The sequence below is a fragment of the Bos mutus genome, chromosome 1 (genome assembly GCF_027580195.1).
Source record: "Bos mutus isolate GX-2022 chromosome 1, NWIPB_WYAK_1.1, whole genome shotgun sequence".
NCBI lineage: Eukaryota > Metazoa > Chordata > Mammalia > Artiodactyla > Bovidae > Bos > Bos mutus.
The window spans coordinates 87,676,804-87,696,513 of NC_091617.1; the positions used below are offsets into that span (position 1 = coordinate 87,676,804).

Here is a 19,710-nt window from a genome sequence, read left to right on the forward strand (position 1 = left end):
CTTCATGGACTGCAGCATGCCAGGCTTCCCTGTCCATCACCAGCTCCTGGAGTTTATTCAAACTCATGTCCATTGAGTCGATGATGCCATCCAACCATCTCATCCTCTGTTGTCCCCTTCTCCTTGTGCCTTCAATCTTTCCCAGGATCAGGGTCTTTTCAAATGAGTCAGTTCTTTGCAACAGGTGGCCAAAATATTAGAGTTTCACCTTCAGCATCTGTCCTTCCAATGAATATTCAGGATTGATTTCCTTTAGGATGGACTGGTTCAATTTCCTTGCTGTCCAAGGGACTCTCAAGAGTCTTCTCCAACACCATGGTTCAAAAGCATCAATTCTTTGGCACTCAGCTTTCTTTATAGTCCAACTCTCACATACATACATGACTACTGGAAAAACCATAGCTTTGACTAGATGGACCTTTGTTGGCAAAGTAATGTCTTTGCTTTTTAATATGCTGTCTAGGTTGGTCATAGCTTTTCTTCCAAGGAGCAAGCGTCTTTTAATTTCATGGCTGCAGTCACCATCTGCAGTGATTTTGGAGCTCCCCCCCCCCACCCCTCGCCCAAATAATCAGTTTTCATTCCAGTCAAGAAAGGCAATACCAAAGAATACTCAAACTACTGCACAATTGCACTCATCTCACACACTAGCAAAGTAATACTCAAAATTCTCCAAGCCAGGCTTCAACCATACGTGAACTGTGAACTTCCACATGTTCAAGCTGGATTTAGAAAAGGCAGAGGAACCAGAGATCAAATTGCCAGCATCAATTGGATCATTGAAAAAGCAAGAGAGTTCCAGAAAAACATCCACTTCTGCTTTATTAACTATGCCAAAGCCTTTGACTGTGTGGAACACAACAAACTGTGGAAAATTCTGAAAGAGACGGGAATACCAGACCACCTTACCTGCCTCCTGAGAAATCGGTATGCAGGTCAAGAAGTAACAGAACTGGACATTGAACAACAGACTGGTTCCAAATCGGGAAAGGAGAACGTCAAGGCTGTATATTGTCACCCTGCTTATTTAACTTATATGCAGAGTACATAATGAGAAATGCTGGACTGGATAAAGCACAAGCTGGAATCAAGATTGCCAGGAGAAATATCAATAACCTTAGATATGCAGATGACACCACCCTTATGAAAGAAAGCAAAGAAGAACTAAAGAGCCTCTTGATGAAAGTGAAAGAGGAGAGTGAAAAAGTTGGCTTAAAATTCAACATTCAGAATACTAAAGACCATGGCATCTGGCCTCATCAGTTCATGGCAAATAGATGGGGAAACAATGGAGACAGTGACAGACTTTATTTGAGGGGTGCTCCAAAATGGCCAGGGAGCAGTCTTAACTTCCAGTTCAATGGATCATTGTTGTGTCTCCTGGTGGAAGCATTCCTCTCTCTGGATCTAAGCTCTCTAGGCCAGCAGAGGATAAAGTCACAGGAACAGGAAGCAAAAATGTTGCTGGTGGGTCACGAGGGTATTACTGAATGGTCCTTTCCCATTTCTATTCTTTGATTTCTGGACCCCTGCATCCTGGCTTTTGGAGGTGTAATATCATATATTGGATGCTGATTCAAAGCATACACAGCCTTCTAGAGAACTTTGCCCCAGTCTTGCAAAGAATTGCCACTTAACTGGAACTGTAATAAGTCCATTTCACCAGTCTCTTAAACCAGCTGCTTCAGGGAGGTGAAGATCATAGTAAGATATAATGGCGAACTCCATGACCATAGGCCCATTGCACACTTCTTTTGCTGTGAAGTGAGTTTCTTTATCAGAAGCAATGTTCTGTGAAATACAGGAACATGAGATTGGCAGCATCAGAGGAAGTCTAGTAGTCTAGTAAGGTGAGAAAAAAAATACGCTCATTGATTAGGTGGTTATGTACGTTAGATGTGCCTGCTCAGTTGCTCAGTCATGTCTGACTCTTTGCAACTTCATGGACTGCAGCCCACCAGGCTCCTCTCTCCATGGAATTTTCCAGGCAAGAAGAATGGAGTGGGTTGCCATTTCCTCTTCCTGACCCAGGGATTGAACTCATGTCTCCTGCATTGAAGGCAGATTCTTTACCAGTTTGCCACCTGGTATGTTAGGACAACTTACAAATGTGGATAGAAACAACATTCCAAGTGTGAATGACAAGTGAATCTGTGTCACTCAGGAAGGAAGAATGTGCCAGCTAATGGAAATATTTTTTTGTTGTTACTGTCAGTTGGTTTTGTTTTTCAGGTAGAAAAAAAATGCATATGCTGAATGGCAAAGGGCCAGCACTGGTAAGGGAGTGGTTTAAAATATAAACAGGAAAGTGAGTCGTAATCCCTTGAGGGGAACTGAAGGACTGGGATACAGAGCTCAGGTTCTTTTGCATGTTTGTTTATTGTTGTTCTATGAGTACAGCATTTACTTCATGCCAGGGCTTGGAAATAGGGCAAACCAGACATGTGTGATTCTTATTTTCTTAAAGCTTTCACATTACAGTTTTGGACTTTATTCTGCATCCAATAAGAAGTCACTGAAAGATTTTAAGCAGAGAAATTATATGATTTATCGCACACATTATTTCAGCAGCGGTTCATTAATAAAGAATAGAGTAGCATGCTAAAATACACCATAGGGAAGCAATCAGAAACGCATAAAAGTGGTTCTGGGTGGAGCTCATGGTCCAGTAGGGCAAGAACCTGGGTTCTTTCTACTAGCTCTTTCCTCTACTTGAGACTTCCTCTCACCCAATATTTGCAAGGCTAAAATCCTTCTTGTGATTCATTTAGTAGCTTAAATTTCACTTTCTCAGAGATGTCTTTCCTTATTCCTCAGTCTAAAATAACTAGCAAATTGCTCTCTATCACCCAAATTTTAGCTCTTTATATAGAATTTATCTAGCTTTATATTTTTATAAAGGTATTTTTAAAAAATCTGTTCTTATTTAACTATCTCTCTCACTCTCTGTTGGAATCTAAGTTCTATGAGAGCAGGGCTATTGTGTGAATTTCACCATTGTGTTCGTGTATCTGGCATTGTGCACACATGCATGCTTAGTCGTGTCTGACTCTTTGTGACCCCATGAACTTGAGCCTGTCAGGCTCCTCTGTCCATATAATTTTCTAGGCAAGAATACTGGAATGGGTTGCCATTTCTTTCTCCAGGAGATCTTCTTGACCCAGGGGTTGAAGCTGCACCTGCTGTGTCTCCTTCATTGGCAGGCAGATTCTTTTTTTATGTATTTATTTTTAATTGAAGGATAAGTGCCTTATAATATTGGTTTGACTTCTGCCATACATCAGCATGAATTAGCCATGGGTGTACACATGTCCCCTCCCTCTTTAATCTCCCTCTTACCTCCCACTCTTACCCACCCCTCTAGGTTGTTACAGAGCCCTAGTTTGAATTCCCTGAGTCATACAGCAAATTTCCACTGGTTATCTATTTTACACATGGTAATGTATATGCTTCCATAATACTTTCTCCATTCAGCTCACCCTCTCCTTCCTCCCTCCCACCTTTGTCCACAAGTCTGTTGTCTATGTGTGCATCTTCATTGCTGCTCTACAAGTAGGCTCATCAGTACCATCTTTCTAGATTCACACATTAATATATGATATTTGTTTTTCTTTTTCTGACTTATCTAACTCTGTATAATAGGCTCTAGATTCATCCACCTCATTAGAACTGATTCAAATGCCTTCCTTTTTAAGGCTGGGTAGTATTCCATTGTGTATCTGTACCACAGTTTCTTTATCCATTCATCTGCTGATGGACACCTAGGTTGCTTCCATGTCTTAGCTATTGTAAATAGTACTGCAATGAACATTGGAGTACATGTGTCTTTTGCAGTTCTGGTTTCCTCAGGGTATTTGCCTAAACGTGGCATTGTTGGGTCATATGGTGGTTTTATTCTTAGGTAGGCAGATTCTTTTACCACTGTGCCACCTGGGAAGCCCCCAACATATCAAGTAGGTAAAAAATGAATATAATGAAAAAATATACAGAAGAATGATATGATATAGCTACTGAAACAGAGAAATGCAACAAATGCTATGACAACACAGAATAAGAAAATCTACAAAGACTGCATATTATTTGTGTATCAGCAGACAAGGATCTTGGGGGACATTCTATCTTAAAGAAACTAGGACTGTAAGAATAACTCTGCATGCTGCTAGTAAATAATAGAGGTAGAATTTGAACTCAAGGTGAAGTGGATCCAGATTCAACACTCTCGTTACTCCTCCCTGCTGCTTTTCCTTCCTTGGATATTGTACTTTTAAATAGCTTTCTATAGAGAAAGGGAACATATTTCTTTAATTATTAACAGGGAAGGCAATGTAAAGTGATCAGGCTGCGAAATGAGACAGACTTGTGTTTGAAGCCTGACTCAACTGCCTACCAGCTGTGTGACCTAAAGCAACTTATTTAATCTCTCTGCGCCTTCATTTCTTCAGAGCCATTTAAGAATTGATGAAATAGTACATATCGAATATTTAGCACAGACCTGGAGCCATAGGAAACTATTCACAAATGCTGGTTATGTTTATTATAATACAGTAGTCTCATTAACATGGGTACCATTGTTATGACTCACAAAACCTTGAAAGAAAAGTTCTGCCTCTGAGGAAAAAGACTAGGATAAATGTATCATTGTTATACAACCCTTTAACTTGAAGGCAGCAGAATCTGAAAACTGCTTGGCTGAGATCTTGAAGACCTGATTTGCATTATGTCAAAACATATGTCACTTGCAACAAAGATGCCAGTGATTAAGTATGAGTGAGATGCTCAGACTAAGATTACAGGAATGGAAAGGAGAGAAAAACCGCCATGAACTGGGGCAGGGGCTCTCCAGGCTGGGCACACCAGGAGCAAAGGCATGGAAGAGGTGAAGTATCAATAGAAGTTTTGCTTAGAGTGTGGTAAGTGGGGCGGTTTGGCTAGAGTGGAGGGACTACGCTGGAGAGGTGATGCTGAAAATTCAGAACTCAGGCCAGATCCAGAAGGGAGGATGCAAGAGTGAGAACACGCTCTTGTCGGAAACTGAATATTTCTGTAATCACTTTACCTGCTTTGAATGGTTTTCTCTTACAGAAAGGAGTGATATTCTGTAATCAAAAATTAAATGTATTTTTCCTTAGTTCTATTTAATGTATTTTGTAAAGACACCATTTAAAACATATTAACCTCCTCATCAAGACTGTTCTGTTACCAAAAGAGATAATGTTGTTTCTCTCCCATGCTTGCTTTAATGAGCTCTTTTTATCATCTAAACCCTGTGGATTTTTATCCTAGAACCATTGGAAGGCTTTGAATTTGTTGTATTTTTACCTAAGCATCTTGCTTCCTAGACATGTGTGTCAGGAGACACACATAACTATTTTTAGTGCAGTATTGTTTGTAGCCCAAAAAATTAGGAAATAACCTGAATGTCCATTAGTAAGAACATTAAGATAAATTGTGGTATAATTACTATTCAATAATAAAATAAAACTAAACCTAAGTGATTTAAAACACAATGTTGAGTTTAATAAAAGCAAAGTGCCAAGTAATATCTAAAGTATGATAGCATTTGGGTAAAATTTAAAATTCACATAAAGCAATAATATATACTATTTAGGGACACACGAATATATTCAACAAAAGCTTCAAAACATTGTTGTGTTTAGCTGCTAAGTCGTGTCTGACTCTTTGTGACTTCATTAGGAAGATATAAATTCATGGCAATGGTTGAGTTTGGGGAAGAAATGTGGGAACTGGGATTGCATGAGAGATCAAAAAGGGTTTTAATGTTAACTTAAAAAGCTTTGTTATTTTATAAAATAAATTAAGCAAAAAATGACAGAATATAAACTTCCATTAATTCGGTGAGGGTTTAAATATAGGCTGTTATATTCTTCTCTGTAGTTTTCTGCATTTTCTCCACCTTATCAAGAACAAAAGTTAGAGATAAAAATGATCATTAACCACCTTCACTCATTCCATGGTTGTCAAAAAGGTACAAACTTCCAGTTATAAGTAAGTATAACTTACTTATGTAATGTATGTAATATACAACATGATAGTAGTTAATGATACTGTATTGTATATTTGTAAGTTATTAAGAAAATAGAACTTAAATGTTTTCATCATAAGAAAAATAATTGTAACTATTACAACTGATAAATGAATGTTAACTATTGTGGTAATGCATAACCACAATATTTAAGATCTATTATGCACCTGCAAGCAAGTTTTGCTAGCTAAAGTAGTCTGGTTTAAAAAATATGCACATTGTGATAATCATTTTGTAATATACACATATATGAAATCACTATGTTGTACACACAAAACTAATACAATGTTATTTGCCAATTATATCTCAATAAAAAATAAAAATGATCATGAGTAAATAGATTAGAATGCTGAATCTCACACTTTCTACCTTCCAAGACCCCTTTTGTTATTCTTAATCCCTCATCAGTGGAGTTTATACTCTGAAAGATTTTGTTCAACAAGTTACATTTATTTAATATAATTCATTTCCTCACTCTTCTTTTAAAAAGTGTGAATGCCAGTAAGAGCTTATCACCAGCCTGAGATAAATGTTCATAGAGATACCTGACATAGTGACTGTCACTTTACCCAGATTTATATTTGCACTGAATATTGTGAAGTTGATAAATATTGAGAAATTGATGAAGGGGCTGGTAGGGGAGCCTGGGTGACAGCCCAGCTCCTCGTCTCCAGACAGCACTGCTGCTCTCTGCTCTTCACTAACTAGCTGATGACTCTTGTAAAGGGATTGCAAACTTTGTTTTTTCACAAATTCCTCTATATTCAAGGTTAATATTCTTATCCTGACTATGCTATGTAATAAAGTTATTAGGTATTATGTGAAAATTAATGCACATAGCTGTAATCAAGGATTCATTTAGTTATGATATAGAGCATATCAGTGGGCTTCCCAGGCAGCTCCAGTGGGAAAGAATCCACCAGCCAAGCAGGAAACGCAGGTTTGATCCCTGGGTCAGGAAGATTCCCTGGCGAAGGAAATGGCTCACACTCCAATATTCTTGCCTGGGAAATCCTATGGACAGAGGAGCTTGGCAGGCTATGGTCCATGGGGTCACAAAAGAATTGGACACGACTTAGCGACTAAATGACAACAACAACAGTAGCATATCAGTAGATATTATGTCGATGGATGTGAGTCTGAGTGAACTCCGGGAGTTGGTGATGGACAGGGAGGCCTGGCATACTGTGATTCATGGGGTCACAAAGAGTTGGACACGACTGAGCGACTGAACTGAACTGAACTGAACTGAGATATTATGTACAATAATATATCCATGGGAGGAATGGTAAAATTGCTGAGATCACCTTGAGAATTTTGAAGGAATGATATAACTCCAGCCAAAAGAAAGAAACTTGACATTTTAGTTAGTCAATTATAGGCAGTCTTGTTTTGGGCAAGTACATAAATACTAACTTTTGAAATATTTAAAGTAACTTGAAGATTTCCATTAATATTTTTGTAAGCCTCTAAGTAGTGAAAGACTTCATCTGGGGAACAACTGTTCTCAGAGGGATCTATTAATAATTAATGCTTTTTTGAATCAATGTGTGATAACCTTTTCATCTTTAGAAAAGTTCTTACTTCACAAATATGATTATTTTTTAATTTTGTCCAAATTTAGGAGTTCAATAGAAAAGCAATAAACCACAAAATACACATTTTGGCATGAGAAAATGAAATATGGGCATATGAAAATGTACCATTTATATGAAAGAAAGAGAGACAGGTGTGGGGGTTGAATATTCATTAGTATGATAAAGTCTGAATTGGGGGTTAATATTGAAGTTACCATAATAAAACTATAAAAGAAGACCAAGGAAGCCGAGGCCATAATTTCCCACAGAAATTCTAAAGTGAATTAAGGATACCATTACTAATTTATATTTGCAAGTCATCCTAACTTAATCATCATTCCCAACTCTGGTACATGCTTGGCAGTGTATGAGGTGCCTGCCAATAATGCTGGCTGAGAAGAGGGAATATTCATGCTAGAGGTGAAGTACTGTGCCACATTTCAGAGGTAATTTGAGGTCACCAGTCCCAGGACACACATCCCCACTCTAGAAAGACTGCTTAAGGTACTGGGAAGTGGGGGAAGGGGACCCCTAGCCTCTAAACTCTATCAGGGCCCCTGCAACAGTCATTACTTAAGTTAGATTTCTTTCTGTATGGCTCCAGACAGCTCTGCCTAATGACAACTCATTTAGCAGAATGACAGTTGTTTGATGCTCACAGGGAATGAAACAGGCATTGCCTGATGTGCACCACTCCTTCTAACAGCCTTGATGCAAGAGAAGCTTTACCAAAAGGAGCATGAGAATTGAATGTGAGCTATTAATGAGGGAAAAACTCTCCCTATCAATAATAGTGGAAAAAAGTGAGGGAGAAGAAAACTCTGAGAACTGATAGAATGCTTTACAGGGGTCTTCTTGGCGAGTTGATTGCTACAAATCCATGGGGTGCTCACACAGTAGAGGTTTGGGCCACAGGGACAGCAACATAAATTCTTTGTGATCATTCAAGAATTCACCGAACCAGTTGTCAGAGGGAATATGCCTCTTTTGGACTTTCCATCTGTGTGCAAGCACACTCTTAGCACACAACAGCATTTGGATGATTTAAAATTTTAGATAGCAGTAAGTCTGGATTCTGAATAGCTTTATGTAAACTTTAATCAAAAATGAAAACAGATTCTGTAATACCATTTTGGCTATCACATTTGATTGATTTTCTTTGATGAGATTTTGAAGACTAGTTTGATTTTTTTTTTTTTTAACTCATAAAGACAGGACTTCAGATAAAAGGATAGCAATTACTGACATTTCTGTTGCCCTGTTTGGCTCATTGAAGTGATTTGATCTGTAGAGAGAACCTCGTTTGAGTTTAGCTGCTTGAGAGATAACCATTACAAGGCTTTTACAAAATGTTAAAAGAAAAATTGTTATTCACATTTTATATTTCAGGGAAGAGCGATCTGTTCAGGAATTTACATTTTGGTGAAAAATGTTGCTTCTTTTTCAAAGCTCGGATCTCTTTCTGTAAAAATGCACAGTTGGCTACATGAGCATAAACAAATGTGAAATCATGTACTGAGAGATGCTACATTAAGAAAATGAAATAAATTCAATAGGCAGTCAAAAAATATCATTCTCTGTCACTCTCTGAAGGAAAGGATAATATGTTTCCTTGTGCTTGAGTTCTCCTGGCACAAAAAGGCCTAGACGACATCTTTGTGGCTGTTCATTGCTTCTTTAGCTCTGAATCTTCATTCATAAACCTGAGAAAGTTAAGTACTTTTACTGCCTTATGCTGCCTCATTTTTATTTAGTCTAGGACAAGGTATTTTTTTTTTTGGATGTTTAAAACCAATCACTTGATGTGGTCTCATACTAACATCTTCCTTTTTGGAAACTGCCAAAGAAATCTTCCTGCTTTCTGTGTCCTGGTGGGAGACTTTTGCTAGATCCATTTCTTTTCTGAGAATGAAGACTTAAAGGAAACAGAATTGGTAGAGGGCCCCTTACAGAATTCCTTAAAGAAAGAGCTCCCCCTTGATCTACTGGCAGGAAGTAATCTGACTCCTTTCTCAAGGTGAAGCCTATTTATCCTATGATCTCTGATTTATATCATTCTTAGAAGACCACAGGGAGCTCCACCACATCATTCTGCACTCCAATTACAAAGGCATATGATGAGGATAAGTACATAAAGATAACATTGCCAGTTTCCTGTAGCCACAGCATCTCCCCACTTAATCTTTTTAAAATGAAAACTGTATACACATAAAGTGTATATTGTAAATGTACATTTACATTTACATAATGAAATGATTGGGCTCCCCTGGTGGTTCAGCACTAATAATCTGCCTGCAATACAGGAGACATGGGTTTGATCCCTGGGTTGGGAAGATTCCCTGGAGGAGGGCATGGCAACCCACTCCGGTATTCTTGCCTGGAGAATCCCACGCACAGAGGAGCCTAGTGGACTGCAGTCCCTAGGATTGCAAAGAGTCAGTGCTGAAGCACCTGAGCACCCAGTGAAATAATTGCTAATTAATATCTCATTCCTCACATAGTTATCTGTTTTTGTGTGTGGTGAGAGCACCTGGAATCTGTCTTAGCAAATTCCCAGTAGACTTGGTCTGGAAGAGTCTTATTTCTCCTTCAAGTTAACGCTTACTCGATGTTTAGATTATAACTTAAATATAATTTTTAAGGAAAGCTCTCACCAATCTCCAAATCAGGCTAATTTTTAAAATATATGTGTTATGCTCTCAAAAATTCACATTTTCCTTTTCTACAAAAAATTTCAGTGTTTATATATTTATTTGTGTTATTTAACTTTGAGCTAAACATGATTAGGGACTGTTTCTGTTTTCACTGCCTATTATGTCAGATACATTGCATGGTTCTTGGTACTTAAGTGGTATAATATATAGTAAAATGTTGTTGAATGAATATATACATGAATTGGCAAGAGACCTGGTAAACAAATATTTCCAGCAAGTATCAGTACTTTCAAATTTATTCACAGAAAATAAAATAACTTTACCTTTCATGTCTTATAGCTAGGAGCATTGATTTTGTCTGCAAAAGAAGACTCTTTGGCACTTTATTATATATTTAAAAGGAAGGTGTAAGCTGGAGAACATTTCTCCAAACAATTATAATAAGGCTATCCTTTAGTTTAAAAAATATTTTAAAAAAGAGATTCAGAATTGCATTGGTTGACTCCTACTGTTTGTTACATAAGTGCTTAACTAGCTCTTCAATTTATGTTTGGTGGGTAAACACTGGCAGGGAGAAGTTTGCATAATAAAAAGCACTTTATACCCAGCCAGCTGTAACAAGATTCAGTTCTACTTAGTTTTTGTCAATACACATCAAGCATGTGCAGTGGAGGGGGAGGGGTGCCTGCAGAGGAATACAGGACCATGTCTTGAAGCATATAAAATGATGTAGCTCTCACAGAAGCTATTACTAGGGTGAGTAACAAAAGTTATTCCTGCCATTAACCTAGAATCCTTTTTAAGGAAGGTGGCATTTGCTTTCTTTGCTGAATACATTTTCTGACACATACTTTATGCTGCAGCCATAGTGAATTCCTTACGTGCATGCGTGCTAAGTCACTTCAGCCAAGTCTGACTCTTTGTGACCCTATGGACTGTAGCCCATCAGGCTCCTCTGTCCATGGGATTCTCTAGGCAAAAATGCTGGAGTGGGTCACCATGCGCTCCTCCAGGGGATCTTCTGGACCCCGGATCGAATCTATGTTTCCTGTGTCTCCTGCATTGCAGGCAGATTCTCTACCCGCTGAGTCATCGGGGAAGCCCCTTATTCCTTGATGTTGTTTTTGTTGTTTTAGTGGCTAAGTTGTGTCCAACTCTTTGCGACCCCATGGACTGTAGCCCGCCAGCCTCCTCTGTCCATGGGATTTCCCAGGCAAGAATACTGGAGTGGGTTGCCATTTCCTTTTCCAGGGGATCTTCCCAACCCAGGGATCAAACCCACGTCTCTTGCATTGACAGTTTGGTTCTTTACCACTGGGCCACCAGGGAAACCCACTTGTTTGTTTACCCTATCCCTAAACCAAGGTTTATTGTAGACTTACAGAAGTCAAGACCTAAAGTTCTCGTCAACATATAACAACAACATACCAAGAAGATCCTGAACATCTGAGGTGAGGCACTAAGTCACCCATCTGCACCAGCAGAAAAGATCAGTGCCTGGAGTCTTTTCTCTTTTGCCTCTTTATTGAGAATCCTGAGAAAGTTAATAAGGAAAAATATGAGGCAGGCAAGATACTACTACAAGTAAAAAGAATTTCTAGACTCACTAAATTGTTTTAAATGGGCTTTAACCACAAGAGAAAAACTAGAAGTCAACAGCCCCAATTTTTTTTTAAGGGCAAAGAGTTAGTACCTTAAAATTTGAGCTTAGGAATAGAACTGCACAAATATCTGGGGGTCTAGTCATAAGAAAACACTTCATGCTTAAGTATTTCAAATCGTGATGGTATTGAGTGAAACTGTGTCTGATTTGTTTATATGTAATTTTATTGGACCTTGCAAAACTGTCCAGAATGTTTCATATTCTTAACTTTAAAAGGACAAAAATATCTGTGCCTATTTGTTTATGTATCTGAAATCACCCTAGTGGCTCAGATGGTAAAGAATCTGCCTGCAATGCAGGAGACCTAGGTTCGATCCCTGGGTTGGGAAGATCCCCTGCAGGAGGGCATGGCAACCCACTCCAGTATGCTTGCCTGGAGGATCCCCATCGACAGAGGAGCCTGATGAGCTACAGTCCATGGGGTCGCGAAGAGTCAGACATGACTGAGAACTAAGCACAGCACAGCACAATCATACACAAGCTTATTTACTGGAGGATCTACAAGGTTATGCTTTGTACCACAAGATCTGTTCCTATTTAACGTAGACTTAAAATCTCATACTGCCTTAATGCAGTCCTGCATAGACCAGCTTTGTGTGTGACAGCCACTGTAGGTACCCAGCGTCATCAATCATTCCTGTAATCACTGTAACCATGGTAGGTAGCCACTGTTCCTTCTCTTGTAGATACTGGACATCTTTTTCCATGTCGAGTCCTGATGGAAACTAGCACTGAAAGACTGGCCCAGGCGCCCGTGCTGCTTCTTGGAGATGTTGTCTTCAGTCTCAGATTTGGCAATTCCCTGGGCATGTGTTAGAGGCTGTGATTCCTGTCTAATGGTTCCAAATGGAAAGTTCCAAAGGCCAAATCTTTGCCAGCCAAGTCTCTGGAATGCTAGGATGCAGTGCAAATTTCCTCCAACCTTCTTTGTCTTTTGATACTGCAGCCCCCTCTCTAGGGGCCAGATATATAAACATTCTGGATTTTGAGTGTTTAGATCAGTAATAATATCTGCCCATTTTGTACAGTGAATAGCAGAATTTTTCTGCTTGATTCTCCAATTAAGATACAATATTCTGCTTCCTGTGGTATGAGGGGACCCCTGCTAAATGCTTTATTCACCTTAACAGGGGTTGTTTCAAAGCCAATTGGACAAAAATAATGATTTTGGCAATGATAGATATAAACTAATGATTCATCTTTCAATCCATGAGTTAACTTCGACAAGGCCCCGGAAGCAGTTTCTCCAGCTGTTTTATTCTTCCCATGAGGCTTATATAGAACCATGTGGAAGTGGTCATTAATTTGTCTAAACCACCTCATAAGCATCGAATATCCAGTGAAAGGGCCAAACCTAATATCCTCAAATGGAGGTTGAAAGCCCAAAATATGTGAAGCTTATTCTTGTGTGATGGCTGGAAGGTTTCCAGCTCCCATTGTGCTATATAATTCTTGTGCTGTATACTCCTTGATAGCTCAGTGCTATTGTTCTGTTGACAGATTCAGTCCTTCCCAAACTCCCTTTTACCCTACTCCTCCCTTTTTCTTTTACTCCTTTCCACTATCTCTAGCTCCTCATTCTCCTCCAGTCTGTCAACAATCAGAAGATTCCAATTTTATCCCTTGACCTTCTGTTCTAAAACTTCACTTTGTAGAAGCTGCTGTCCTTTATTTTTGTTTTAAATCTTCATCTATAATCAGTTGCTCTTAAATCCTGATCTTTTGCCAAATCTCTCCATCAAGCTCCAGCCCTTTAGTTCAAACGTCCTACAAGAAAGCTTCTCTGGAAATTTCTTCAAAACTGAAAAATTCAGTGTGACTTTAAACAAACTTCTGTTTGTCCTTAAAAATGCTCCATTTCTCCATATCACCAGTCCTCCTATAAATATGATGCTTGGAGTTAATGACAAAGCTCGATGCACTTTCAGATAGGTCTCCCCCTGATTTTACTGTTCCTCTGTCATTATCCTACATGTGTGAGTTTAACTCCCCCAGCTTATTTTCTGTCTCTCATATCTCCTGTTTTTCCCAGGCCATAGCTTACTTTTCTCTAACTCCTTTTTTCATTGAGTAACTATACTATCTAATTGGGTCTTTCTATTATTAATAGATGGTTATCTGAAAGGCTATTCACAAATCCATTTACTAAAGCGTAACAACACCATCAGTACCACCTCCTATAACTTACAGTATTTTTACCACCTTTTAAAAACTGATGTATAGTCGATTTACAATATTATGCTAATTTCAAGTGTTCATCATAGTGATTCAAAACTTTATAGGCTCCCTTCATAGTTATAAAATACTGGCTATATTTCTTGTGCTGCACAATGTGTCTTGGTAGCTTATTTATTTTATGAACGGTATGGTAGTTAGTGTACCTTATAAGAAAGCTAATGATGTTTGTAACACACCACCCAAAATAAACACAAACACAGCAAGTATACAGGCCATTAGATAAATACACAGATGAAAATGATTAGGCACAACTTCATAGGCATCTGTTGGTGATGGACATAGTTGCCCTGGTTCTCAGATCTATGGGAATTTATAGATAAAGAGTCTGTGAAAGAAATTTTTTGTATTGTTGTTGTTTAGTCACTAAGTCATGTCTGACTCTTTGCCCCATGGACTGTAACCCTCCAGGCTTCTCTGTCCATGGAATTTTCCAAGCAAGAATACTGGAGTAGGTTGCCATTTCCTTGCCCAGGGTATGTTCCAGACCTGGGGATCAAACTCACATCTCAGCATTGGCAGGCAGATTGTTTACTGCTGAGCCACCTGGGGAGCCCAAAAGAAGCTTTGCTACTGTGTTATTCTCTAGTGGTACTGCAAGGCTTAGCAATTTGCTTGCTATTATTTTATGACTTTTAATACCTCTATATGGGTAAGAAATTATTATGTCTACCAGTTTGTCTAGCATCTCTAGCTTTGCAGTAAGACAAAATAAAAAACTGAAACAAAATAACTATAACTCTGACTAATTTTTATTTTAAACAATGTGAATAATATTATAGATAGCAAGTCAAGGTCCTGTCATTTGTGATTGGAAACATGTACTTGTTAGTTTTGTCTATCCGTTTTGAAATGTAAACCCTTTGGGGAGAATTCAAGTTGCACACTGGTATTTTTTTAATGAACAATAGTCTCCTTCAATCTAAATAATCTTAAAATGATTTTTTTCATTAAATTTAAAGACTTTAATAATGACATTACATCATCAAAAAAGTTGCTTAAGTACTGCAAAGGAAAAAAGTTGCATAATCCCACTAACCCAGTCCATTTGTTAAAAAGTTTTCTGTAATTCCTTCTAGTCTTTTTTTTTTTTCACATTTATGATGTCCTTGAATGCTTGTCATCATAGTGTATATACTAGTTTTGAAATTTTACTTTATCATAAATATTTCCTTTGGCTATACTACATAATTTCCATGCTTCTCTGATTTTTTTTAAACAGGATCTAACAAGTGAGTTGGATAAAATTTGACTCAGGCCAAAGGCTTTCCTCCTTCACTGGTAATAGGCCAGCTGCCCATCAACTCTTCCCAGTGTCTCGTGACTGTGGCCCACTCTAGTGCCTGCTATTTTTTCTCAAATAATTAATTTACAGGGAATAATTAAGACTCATTGCCTTGAGATTAAAAAGTTAGAATTGGCTCTATATGAGAGACTCTCCCTTGCTTAATGCCAACTGAAAAAAAAGGATTATGTTTCTATCTGTGTAATAAATTCTCAGACATCTAAACATCTCATGCTGAGAAAGAAACAGTCAGCCATTTCAGTGTTTAGAGATGCAAGAAATTTGAGCTTTTTCTTTTGGCATTTCTGTCATATTCAGCTGTCATTTTGGGCTCTCAGAACTGTCCCTTTACTTATAACTCCTTTTGATCTGTGTTCATCAATTATTGCATCAGAAGTCCTAACTCTCAATTAGTTTGGAATTTAAATAGAAGAAAATAGATTTGGTTTGATTACAAACTCGAGGTCCTTTATTTTGTGTAATGGTCAGTTAATCTCTCCTTATATTTAAATCAGTTCTTTTCTTTGCTCTATTTATTTGTATACTTCATTAATACCCTGTACCATCTGTGTATTCCCAACTATGTTTTGGTTCTTATTTAGGGACTTTTATCAGAGAAACAGGTTTTTTTAATTATTATTTCTCTTTCTAATTTCAAAAAAATTCATTATTTTTAATGACTACTATATTTAATATCTAATAGAACTTGAAAATATATTCATCTTCATGCATTCATCCATTCTTATTTTTTCCATTTGTTTACTTATTCATTTATAAAGAGTCCTCCTTTCTGGCAGGCAAACAGTTGGTTTTCAGTTCAAAGAAAGGGCCAATTTAGTCAAATAACAGCTTGTGACCTATTGATTTTTCCAAAACATCTGTGCATGAAATTAGAATCTGTTTCCTTGAAATGAAGTACTAATGTATCATCTCCTGTTGATAATATAAAATAAAATTTTCCCAATTATCATTTAGATTTTCTTTTCCATATCTTTATTTTTAAAAGCTCATAGGTTTTGTTTCTTAAATATTGGGATATATTGGGATTAAACTGACATTATATATGGAAAATAAGGTGTTCTTTTCTTTCACTTGCTAGTTGTCATTACATTTCATTATTTTTCCTAAAGCTGATATTTGGTCTGTGAATGTTCTTTGAAATTTCGGCTTGCTTGAAAGACTTTGGCTTATGTGGATGTACTGGAACTTAGTTTCTTTCCTTTTTTCTGGATTTATGTTCATTAATTTTTTTTCTGCTCTGTTTATAGAGGCAAATAATTATTTTCTCACACTTTTTAATCCTTTTCTCAAAATATCTTTAATGTTTTCTTTAAGATTATCCTCTAACAGTCCTCAAATACAGATTCAAACATTTGTAAACAGTTATTTTAGTGTAATATTGACCGATTAATAACTAGCTCTTTGCTGCCGGTTTATCACATTTTAAATGAAATAATACTGAATTGAAGCCAGGTTAATGTTAGTGATATTACAATTTTGTCATAACTCTCCTAAAGATCTTTTCATGTATTTTAAGGTTGATTTCCTTTAGGACCGACTGGTTTGATCTCTTTGTAGTCCAAAGTACTCTCAAGAGTCTTCTCCAACATCATAGTTCAAAAGCATCAGTTCTTCAGTGGTCAGTTTTCTTTATGGTCCAAATCTCACATCCATACATGATTACCGGAAAAACCATGGTTTTTGGACTTGGACTACATAGACCTTTGTGGGAAAAGTGACGTCTCTGCTTTTTAATATGCCATCTAGGTTGTCATAGCTTTTCTTCCAAAGAACAAGCATCTTTTAATTTCATGGCTGCAGTCACCATCCACAGTGATTTTGGAGCCCAGGAAAGTAATGATTTTGGAACAATGAATACTTTCTGCTAAAAGAGTATTTACAGAAAAAATAAAGCATAATCATTCCATATTTCATCAGATTTGTATAGCATGATGTCAGAGGTATTCCTTTTCTCAGGAGAACCATTCCCTACCCTGCCCCTTCAAAATACATTTATGATAGAACTTATATGTATTTACTAATTGTACAAACCCTCTGTCTTTTACTGACATCAATTGTAACCTTTTATAAATTGATTTTTACTTCTGTGACTATTAGGAATGAGTTTGATTTAATACAAATCAATATACAACTGTTAACCAGAAAACATTTAGATGATGTCAATGATCATTGGTACTAACAAATTTCCTTCTCTTATATTAGTTTACACTTTCACATTATGAGACCACCTCTTTCTCCACAGTCTTGCCAATACAGAGCTTGCTTTCTGCTGCAGCATCCTACCATTACCCAAGGATAGGGAAAGCCACACTTTCTTCTTCTCTGTCTCTATTATACCTATTATATTTACATACTTCCTTGTCATAAAAATTTCAAACAATGCAAGTGATTAAAATGTAAATCTTTTTCTTTGTCCTTTCTCAAGAGTAATTATTATCAATAGTTGAATTAGCACCTGTCATAAAGTTATTTTCAAACATATTTTGTTGGTATGTGTGATTTATTTTTTACATGCACATGTTAAACTATGGGCTTTCCAGGTGGCACTAGTGGTAAAGAACCCACCTGTCAATGCAGGAGACATAAGAGATGTGGGTTTGATCCCTGGGTTGGGAAGATCCCCTGGAGGAGGCCATGGCAACCCACTCCAGTATTCTTGCCTGGAGAATCCCATGGACAGAGAAGCCTAGTGGGTTACAGTCCATAGGGTTGCAAAGAGTCAGACATGACTGAAGCAACTTAGCACACACTCACACACGCACAAGCATGTTAAACTATATGCATTGTCCCGTCTTCATTTTTTCTTCGCTTAAAAATATTGAAACAATATAAATGGTTGAACATATTAATGGTTGAATGTATTTTTTTCATCTTGTTTCTTTTTAGTGAACATTTAGATTGTTCTAAATTTTTTTGTTGTAATAGTTAAATGAATACCCATTTCCTAGTGCTGGGTAGGAAACTGAATACACTTGACCCTTGAACAACATGGGTTTGAACTGTGTGGGCCCACTTTTAAGCAGATTTTTTTCAGTTGTAAATACTACAGTCCTACATGGTGTGTAGGTATTGGATCCAGTGGGTTAGAAGAACCACAGGTGCAGAGGGCTGACTATAACATAGGTGTATTTTCAACTGCTCACAGGATCAGCACCCCTAACCCCACATTGTTCAAGGGTCAACTGTATGTCAAATTTTATTAGATTATTAACACTTGCTTATTACCAGTGTTGGTCATTTTCCCAATGTTCTTGATTATTTTTAATTTGTTTTATCTATCAATTTCAGAAAGAGAGATAAAAAAATTTCCCCATTTTGTAGATTTGTCAATTTCTCCATCATGTTGATTTTGCTTCATATATTTCAAGATTATAGTTTTAGTGATACACATTCATGATTATTGTATTTTCTTTATGAGTTGTTCTTTTATCAGGATTTTATGTTCTTCTATTAACAATTTTTCTTAAATTCTATTTTGTCTAATATTGGTATTATTATACTAGGTTTTTTTTTTATTATTTGCTTGGAGTACTCTTGTTTCTTCTCTATGAACTTCATGTGTGTAGAACTGATTCAATAATAATCCTTAGATCCTAATGCACTACATCATTGATAATCTTTTTACTTGCATTTACATAATTTTATTTAATTTATCTAATTTTTATAAGTGAAAATACTCATGGTTTTACTATAGACAGGGGTTATATGTATACATATATCTTTAAAGTTTCAAATAGAGTATATACTTTTTAGGGTTATTCATCATCCTTCACTATCAAATAGTTTTGTTGATACTTTGGAACAATTTGACTGACTTCTGATCATATCTGATTAGTTCATTATGGATTTTAACCTCATATCATGACAAAAGACAAGCTCACTTAAGGAGTGGAAGTGCCAGCTCTATCGTTTCAGTTTGATTTGGTTTCTTGATTCTTGATTTCTTTATTAGTTTTAGCTTCTTATTTCTTGGCAGAAATATTTCAAGGTCTCTGACCATTTTTGTGGGGATTAGCCAGCTCAAAAGCATAAGAGAATAGACAAACACTATTGACATCATAAGTGAAAATATGAAGAGTAAAAGAACGAAAGCGTAAGGTTATCAAAAGAACCAAAGAGTAAGGTTATCACTGTCAAGCTCTTTGGACTGAGGAAATCTCATTCTTCCCTTAGTATATTTTACCTTTTTATGTGGGATAGATATTCATTTGACATGCAAAAATGAGGGTTCT

General features: G+C 37.1%; 1 pseudogene; it reads right to left on the bottom strand.

Moving 5' to 3' along the window:
* Positions 1 to 12,564: 12,564 nt before the first annotated feature.
* Positions 12,565 to 13,380, bottom strand: LOC102284491 (basic immunoglobulin-like variable motif-containing protein pseudogene; annotated as a pseudogene).
* Positions 13,381 to 19,710: the final 6,330 nt, after the last annotated feature.